This window comes from Cyanistes caeruleus, chromosome 10, assembly GCF_971803275.1.
Source record: "Cyanistes caeruleus chromosome 10, bCyaCae1.hap1.1, whole genome shotgun sequence".
Lineage (NCBI taxonomy): Eukaryota > Metazoa > Chordata > Aves > Passeriformes > Paridae > Cyanistes > Cyanistes caeruleus.
In genome coordinates this window covers 16,787,499-16,796,829 of record NC_141710.1, presented here as the reverse complement: position 1 = coordinate 16,796,829, position 9,331 = coordinate 16,787,499, and positions in this window count along the sequence as shown.

Genomic DNA, 9,331 nt, shown 5'->3' with positions numbered 1-9,331 from the left:
GGAGGGATAGAAGAGAAGGCAGCAAGGGGAAGGGAGGAGAAAGAGGTGATGCTGGGAGCGATGGGGCTTTTGGGGGTGGAGGTGGAAAAGACCATGGGGGCCTGGGAGGGAGAGGCAGAAACTGCATCCAGAGATTGCTCTGCATGGGCTGTGGGTCAAACAGTGGTGAGAAAAGGGTGCTGAGGCAGCAGCAGTTTTGGAGAAAAGGGGGCAGTTCTTTCTGGGACAAAAAAATTAGCGGCAGGTGTATAATCACAATTATGATATATAAGTGCTAGTGCAATATACCCTCTGCAAAGGCATGGCATTGAAACTGTGAGGAACAGGCTAGTGTAGGAAGAAACTCAGTTAATTAGTTAAGCGGAGCTCTTTAGGAAGTGTTTCCTCAATTGCTTTTTTCACCCCTATATTTCCTTAACTACCAAATGGCTTGTTGCTCATCCTTATGGTGAAATCTTCCCTGAGCCTGCCAAGGGAGGCTGCTCTGTGTGGAGTAAAAGGAGGAAAACCAAAGAGTTCTGCTGTGGATAGGAATATTCATGCACAAGATTTTTAATTTCTTTGAAAACCCTGATTTTTAATTTTTTTTTTTTTTTCTGATACTGAACCTTGGGGACTCCTGTGTATTTAAATCACCTCACCATCACCCCATCTCACTTCTCATGCTGGGGCACTGTCCCAGTGTGCCTCTTGAGCTGTCCCTGAACAGGAGGGGTGTGAGCTCCTGGCACCCCCAAACCAGCCCCAAGCCCCCAGCAATGCTGGCACTCAGGGCTGCCATAGTCCTGCCAGGGAAGCAGAGGGAGAGCATTACCCAGCTTTGCACAGGGGAAATTATATAATTGGAGCTGTTTGGATTTAGAAATTAAAATAATTTGAGTTTGCTCGGAAAGGTTCATGCAACGTCAGCTTCCATCAGGCGGATGAGAAGCAGAGGTGCCCCAGGAGTGAGCACTCTGACAGCTCTCCCAAATAACACCCGCTCTGCTGGGACTCCTTTTATTTGCCCTACCCTGTTCGGGGTGATGGCAGGAGGGAGTTTCCTCCCATGCTGGGGAAATCTTTGTGCCCTTTCCCAGAGTGGGTCTGTCATCTCTCTTGTGTTCCCCTTTAGCCCTGGCCGTGCCACAGGGGAGAGCTGCCATCCCAGGTCCCTGGAGCTAAGGGAGTATCTTTCTCCTGGCCCCCAGAACCGCCCTTTCTACCCCAAAACCTGCGGGCAAGGCAGCAATCAGCGTCCTCCTTGTGTTGCAAAAGGCCTGGCTAAACCCTGCTATGCCACTCGTGATTTCAAGGGACCCTGACAACTTTCAGAGCACTGAGAGTGCAGGAGAGATTCATTGAGAATCCCAACTAATCTCCCGTTTCCAGCCTCCTTCTGCTCCAGGGCTGTCTCCCAGCACTTCCCCTCCACCTACGTTGAGGACACCTTCTCCCTGAGGTCCCTGCATCCTTCCAGGCTCATCACTCGCCCGGTTCCACCTGTGTTTCAAACCTTCCCAGTTCCTGTTGTGTTATTGTTGTTCGCAGCGTAACCTAATTAAGCATCATCTGCAAATGCAATTACTTTGCCATTTATCTTCTCAATCGTTAATGTTCATCCCAAACAAGATCAAACCTAGTGCTGGTTCCTGCACTGGCCACTGTGCCACGTGGGCTCCTAAGCCGGCCTTGCTTTGGAACCAGTTAATTCCTCCAGGAACTGTCTATGAGACACAGGATGAAATGCTGTGTGTCCTGCCAGGCTTTATCCACCAGTGCCTGCCTCCAGAGAGGGTGCAAAGCTCTGTAAAATACCAACTGGCTTTGACCGCCCTAGTTTGTCCTTTAATAAATTCATCCTTGGCATTGCTTGTGGCTTTGCTCTCCTTCGAGAGCATCAAATGCCTTTTCCTTAATCCCCAATCTTTTTGGCATTCCTTGCTTGGCAGATGAAACAAATTTCCTGGCTACTAATTGTCAGTCTCCTTTTCCGGTCTCTTCCTTTTATTTTTTGTTTAAATTTTGTTTGTGTTTATTTCCTTCTCTGGCAGTTCCCACCATCACCACCCCCCGCCCCCCCCCCCCAGGTCCTTCACTAATTTGTTACGCCAGCTCAGAATTTGGCCAGCTGCAGTTTTATTTCAGTGCTGGTGGTGGGTTTTAAAGTGGTGGAGGCTCACTGAGCCTGTTAGTGAATTCCCTTAATAATTCAGAATGCATGTTGCTCACCCCGGCTGATTTGTGCACATTAGGCTTGTCAGGGCTTCCCTTACGTGCTTTTATCAGTAAGTGTATTTACAAGGTCTTCATTAGTTCCTAATTGACCATGCCTCTTCTCTTTAGTTATCACCTTAAAGAGCAATTTAAAAAAGCAATTCGACAACAGCCATTTTAAAATTCTTCATTCCTTCCAGTCCCTTTCTCATTTATTATTATCCTTCTGTCTCTCTAGTGCTTTTTTTCCCCAGTGTCTTTAAAAGCCCTTCATATTCCCTGGAACATTTTCTGCTGGCCATATTCTGCTGGCCAGCTGCTATCCCTGTGGCTTCACTCAATTCATGCCCCTGCCTTTGGTGCTTCCCAGCTCCTCACTGAACGTGTTTATTCTGGGATTTCTCAGCCCCAACCTGCCCCAGAATGAGGTATTTGGCAGAGGAATTTCTTAGTCTGTCTATGGGCATTAGGGAATGGGGACTGGTGCCACCTCTTCTGGTGTCCTGTGCTCCCATCTTGCATCTCCTTCTGGTCCCACTGGTCATGGGGCTGATCCTGGCCCAAAGCAAATATTGCCTCCTGCCCCAGCAACTGCTGCTCTTTCCCAGTGTCCTCTCACTTCTGTAATTCACTGCAGCAAATCCTTCTGTCCACCAGCTCCAAGGTCAGTCACACATTGTGCAAAACCCAGCATCTTCATCTGTGGCTTTTAGGTTTTTCCAGTGCTTCTCCCTGAACCTCCCTCATCCCCTTCCTCACGCCAGTGCCGTGTCCACTGCCTGTCTCGAATTTCCCTCCCCTCCTGCTGCACCATAATTTTGCAGGCTGGGGGACTGGAACTAAACAAGTATTCCCCTGATTTATTCATACCTTCATAGGCTTTAAGGCCAGGAGAAACTATTAGCTCACTTAGCCCGACCTCCTGCCTATTACAGGCCATTAAACCTCATCCGGTTATCCCTGTACCGAGCTCCATCATTTGCTTGGCTGGAGTGTATCTTTTTGGAAAGGCCCCCGCTCTGGATGTGAAGACAGCTTTATATAACAGTATTTTCTATCCCACCCTTTATGTATTCTATAATGTTTTATTTGAGTTTTGAATGCTGCTGCATTATGCATAGATGTGTTTGGGGGAATAGCTGCAGTGATATTCAGGCATTTTCTTTTCCACCTCAGCTGTGTTCAAGCCATTTGCTGTGCACATGAACAGGACATCCCCATGCCAGGCAGCGTGTCCCCTGCAGCGGGACCCAGCCCTGACAGGGCCTCATTGTGCCCTGCATCATGTTCACTGCCCTACATTAACCCACCCCAAAGAGTTTCCAAGTTTTCATGGCTTTAACTCTGACTTCCCAGCCCTGGTAAAGAGGAAGACAAGTCTGGTTCTGGTGGAGATCTCCAGGCACCCCATGGTTTAATGTTTTCTTTCCCTTTTCTCTTTGAAACTGGTATTTTTCTTTTTTCTTTTTTTTTTCCCCTGTGTTTTGTCTTCTGTGGCTTATGTTCCTTGACATGTTGGCTGGTTTTGATCTTTTTTCTCTTTCTGCATTGCAAAATTGTCAGCTGTGTAACCTAGAAACGGGGCTGGCTGAATGATGCGTTTGCAAATAATGTTTGTTAGAAGTTTATCTCTCTATAGTTTGTGAATCATGCCTGCCCTAAACCTGGTTTCAGGGGAAGTTGCCACCAGCCAGCTGGGGAAAACAGGGGTTGCTCCCACTTCCTACATTGATTTCCTCCAGGACTTGGTGTGAATCTCATCATCATCCTCCTCCACAGCACTCCTGCCTTTCCAAGCCAAACACAGATGTGTCCCATTCCCTTTTTCTTTGAGTTTTTTGAGCAGGAGAGCCACAGAATGGCATGGCTCTCTGCATTGCACCCTCTGGGGCCTGAAGGCACAAATTCACATGGGCACCACTCTTCTGCAGGTCACTGATGCCCAGCTCTCCTGATCCTGCTGCAGAATCAGCTGCTTACATGCCAGCTGAGCCCCTATCTTAAAATGATCCTTGGGAGCTCAGCATGGAGCCAGGCACTTTCTTCATTCCCACTACTGGTGTTCGGGGTAGAAGACCAGCTTTTCCTTTGGGCTTTCCTTTTGTAGTTCCTTCTCAGCTTTTCCCTTGACTCCTTTACATGGATTTTCAAAGCCTCCAGCTTTGCCATTGCAAGTCTGGTGTGTGCTCTTCCACCTGCCCATTGCTCCCTGGCACTTCCCATCCTTCTCCTCTCTCCTCATGGCAGCATCCTGCTGCAAAGCTGCTTCTGGATTTGGGCTGCAACTCTTGCCCCAGCTGTCCTTCCTCCCTCCCCTCACCCACAGAGACAATGGTGGCACTCTTGTAGGCACTTCCTCTCCTCCTGCAGCACACACCATCATCAGCCTCTGCCTTGTGCTAGGTTTGCAGTCCCAGGTGTTTCTGCCAAAGCCAGAGTATCTCTGTGTCCATCCTCATTTAATTTAAACACTGACAAATTCTCCTGGCCATGGTGTTCATTTATCTCCTAAGCTGTCCAGTTCCTGCATCCACCCCACAGCTCTCCCTGACTGTGCACTTAATATGTCCCTGGGTTGGCTGAGCATTGGAGCTGGCTGGCTATATTTATTTTTCTTGCAGCTGGCTCTGGTTCTCCAGAGCAGGCATCCACCTGTGCCCCACTGTCTGCTTGTTCCTGGTGGTTCAAGCCTCTCCAGTTAGGTCACGAGTTTCTAATTGCAAATATCATTCCTATGCCTTTCTTGGGATGTAATGGTGAGGACGTGCTATGGGCAACAGCCAGTGGCACCTTGGCAGTGATGCTGCCTGTCCTCAACCCCACCTTTGGGAAAACTCCAATATACAAACCCCTGGGTGGAGGAACACAGTTTTCTTTTCTGTGCTTCCTCACATCTGGCCACCAAAGCCACGTTCCCTTCTATGGGTAAGAGGCAGTAGGCATTGGCCATTCAGTCCCTCTGGGGCTGTACGGCCCCCTCACCACACAAAAATAGCTCTGCCCCTCTCCACATCATCCCCACTTGGCTCTGTGGGTAACACTCGCATCTCAGTCAACACTTCATACTTCAAGTGCTCACCCTTCACTTGTTGGAGCCTGTTAATCTTGGCAATTAGCTGTTGCTCTGATGCAATTTTCATGCACGCCGTCCCTCTCCCAAATCCCTCTAAGACCCCCTCGGAGCGTGTTCCTGTGCTGCTGCAGCTGCCTCCTTGGCTCCACACCAGCCTTCCCCGGCAGAGCCCGAGCACCGTGGGGAAGCCAGGCATTTATTTAGGTGTTATGTGCACTTCGACGCCTGCTCCCTGACACTGCATTCTGCAAATCTGACAAGAGCAGTGTGTTGCCCTTCTACCTTTGCCCTCTCATCCTGCTGGGAAGAGGGGAGAGCCGAATGTCTCCTTTCAGTCTGCGCAGCCCGAAGGCCTGATAAAGATTCAGGGTGAGCTATCGCTGGAATGAGGAGCAGGAAGAAATCTGAGCTGCATAATTAGGTACTTTGGGAACTGTATCAAAATGCAGCTGACTATAGATTTCTGTACGGTACGTGCTCTTCTGCATTGACTCCTGCTCCTTCTTCCACTAACGCACCGGGAGGGGGTGAGAAGCCCCTTGCCCAGGCCCCTGGAGATGGAGCTCAGCATGATCCCATGAAAAAGCTGAGCAAGAAGTTGGAGGTGAAGGGCAGGTTGGATGTGCTTGGAGCCTGGAGTGAGGAAACTTCGTATGCTTGCTTCCCAGCATGCTGTGGGCTGTGACTTTGAACCCCCTCTGTAAATAACTGGGGTTCACGGAGGGACTGTCCAGTGCCACCATCAATGTCTGTTCCTGGCAGGAATAGCCCAGAGGACCTAGCTAATGGCTTAGGTTAAAAATATGTAATTGCTTAAACTAGTTAAAAATTGCAGTGTTTTCCCTCTCAAATCAAGACAAAGTTGAAATATCAAAAATGTTCGTGGAATGGGAACAAAAAAGAGATTAGGAAATGTCAGATTTCACCGCCGACATTTTTGATGGAAATACTTTGACATTTGCAAACTCAAATGTTTAGTTTGTCAAACCAGATGGAAATGTCACACCGAGACAAGTTGAAACATTAATCTGTCAGCTCATGGGAGGCTGTGATCTCCCATGGGACCCCCTTCCCAGCTGCCCCCCGGGGTCCCAGGAGCTGTCTGTGCCCTCCAGCAGAGTGGGGCTGGGGTATGTCCCTCTGGATTGAAAGCTCCAGTGTGGCTGGGCAGGCAGTAACATCCAAAACTTTGGTGGAGGAAGGCCATCCATGGGGATGGGGAGGAAACAGCATATTTGGTACTAAGATGCTAATCCTATAGACAGAAAACCACATCCCTCTCACCTGCTTCAATACAGATTTCACCGTGGATATGGGCAAGCCATCCCTGCTGTGTCGTGGTTTCCCCTCTGTAAACTGGAATAATAACTCTTCCCTGCTTCAGCTGGAGGTTGCAGGCTTAAATCCATTTCTGCTGGTGAAGTGCTCGGATGTCAGTAATGGGGGTCCTGTGAGCAGCGCAGAGAGCTGAGCTGGCGGTGTGGAGATGGCACTACGTGATCCACGCTGGAGGGCGGCTGCAGCACTAAATCCTCACTGTGGGAGCAGCATTTGAAGTGCAGAAGTGAAACGTGAAGTGAAAGCACACGGCGTAGTGGGGACTTACAGGAGCATGACCGGACTCGCAGCTCAGGACTGGGTTTTTGGGAGAAGGAGTTGAGGAGCCCTGGCTACCAGCATCCTGTGGCCATCAGGCTGCTGCTGTGCCCCAGCTGTGACACCAGCTGTAATCCTGGTGAGAGCTGGGGTTTGCCCATCCCACCCACCAACACCTGAGTACTTTGTTTTTGCGGGTTTTTTTTAACCTTCCCTTCTGCTGGTTGCAGAAAGAGTTTGAGGAGAAAAGGCAGAAAGATGTGTTTGAATTAAGAAACGCTTCCTGGAAAAGAAATTCACAGAAGCAGCTTTTATTGTATTTTGCTATTGTCTGGCAAAAAAAGAAATTGCCAGTATTTTTTATCTGCTCTTACATTGCTAGACTGAAGGCTGTAGGTGAAACACGACTCATTGTGTGGACAAACCTCTCATCTTTTATTGCTTTGTGGACCAAAACTACAGGGTAAACCAGCAAAACTGTAGCTGCTCTCCTACCCATAGACATACCTCAGGCACTGGCCTCTGTTAGTGATGCCTTCCTGCTGTTGAGTTTTCTTGCCTATAATTACCAAAACCTTTGAACTATTTAAGCCTCCAATTGCTCTTTTGGGCTGGTGACCCCCAGAGCTGCCCTCACCTCGTGAGAGGGCAGCAAAAGCTGTGGCAGAGGCCGTGGGGTGAAGGCAGCCCGCGATGCTCTGTCCCCACTGCCGTGTGGGCTGTCTCATGGTGGTTATTAATGCTTCTGCTTTGCTTACCCAAGTGCTTAGATGGTTCAATACATTTTCAGACCTGTCCTTACACTATTGTTGGGAAAGATTCATTAGGACTTTGGCTGGAAATTATAGTGACAGAGCTGGGTAATTTATGGCTTTTCTTGAGGGTTGTGCAATTATTCAATAAGTCTTTCCTTCCTCTACCTCCCACCAGCCACTTGTTGGAAATAAATATTGAATTTATTTGCGGAAAAGTAACCACTGACAGAGCTGTGAATGGATGGGAAAAATCCAGCAAGGCTCTTGGGGTCTCTTTGCTTACTTTCCCCTGTGGGGGTGAGCACTCCCTCCCCTGCTCCTGGCTGTGTGTGCATTGCTTCCTTGGCACTGTTGCCCCCAGGTCTTTCCCATCTGCTCCTCACAAGGTCCCTGCTCACCCCAGTCTGCCCAGTGGTGTCCAGTTTGGTCTATTTATTGCATTATTGATGGTAACCTCCCTAAAGCCAGTGCAGGAGTGCCCAGCTCTCAAAGCAAAGCTCCCACCAAAGCCTGGTGTCTCTCAAGTGTCAAAGCCACTTGTTAGGACCCTGGTGGCATCAGTCCCCCAGCCCTGGGGCCACCCCCTGCCCCCACAGTGCTCCCCTGTTCAGTGGCTGATGCCTCTCAACATCTGCATCTCTTTCAAAGGCACCTTAGATCTTTTTCACTTCCAAGCACCTGCTGATGGGACCTGCTAATGCTGATGGAGTCCAGCCCCAGCTCCACAGTTCCTCTCTGCTGGTTTGGGCAGCACCAGAGAGAGGGGAGAAGTGGGGAGCTGGGGCCATGCCCAGCTGAGCAAAGAAGCAGCTCACCCAGTCCCAGGAGAGTGACAGCATCAGGGTCAGGCACCACATGGACCTCACCAGACTGGCTGATCCTGCTGAACCTGGGCTCCACGTGGGACTTCCCACCTTCCCAGTCTGCTTCAGAGCAGCTGTCCTCTGGGACAGCTGATCCTTGCAGGGGGCAGCTACATGGTACTTCACCTTCCCTTGCTGTCAGGTTATTCAGCTGGATAATGCCTGGCAGGCCTCGTGGGGCTGAGGAGAGTCCCTCTGAGGGCAATCCCAGACTGCAAAATTAGGCTCTTGCTCAGCAGTTCCTGACAAAGGAGATGCTTAGCCTGACCTGACAGACCTTGTTCAGCTGTACTGATCCCGTGCCTAACCATGGGCAGGGCTCCTCTGTGCCTGTGCAGCCCCTGGGCTCCTTCAGGGGAAAGTGAGGCCGAAAAGTGCCTCTACCAAAGTGAAGCACCCAGGGCTGAGCATGGCACCCTCTAATCCCACTGCAAGAGGGATTTCTTTGAGGGGGTGCCATCGATGGAGGTATTGGCACCAGAGCATTTCCCCTGTTATCTCTCCTGCTCCTTTGTGCTTCAACATTCTGTTTGAATTAGTGGGGCCTGCTCCTCGCAGCGTGCATGACTACGCATTTGTCTACTTTGGATTTCATCCGCCATTGACTGGCCCATCCATCAAGCTCTTTTCAGGCCTTTTGAAGTTCCCTGTAGCCTTCGCTTATTCTGAACACTCTGTGCAGTTTGGGTCCTCTGCCAGGTTTTTCTTATGACATTTTTCATTCTCCTTTTCCAGATCATTAAGGCATCTCTTTAACACCCGTGGTATTGACACAAAAACTTGGGGAGCTTCCCCATGGGTGCCATAGCCTTCTGGAAGGTAGCCCTAGTTAATATATGCTGTTTTGC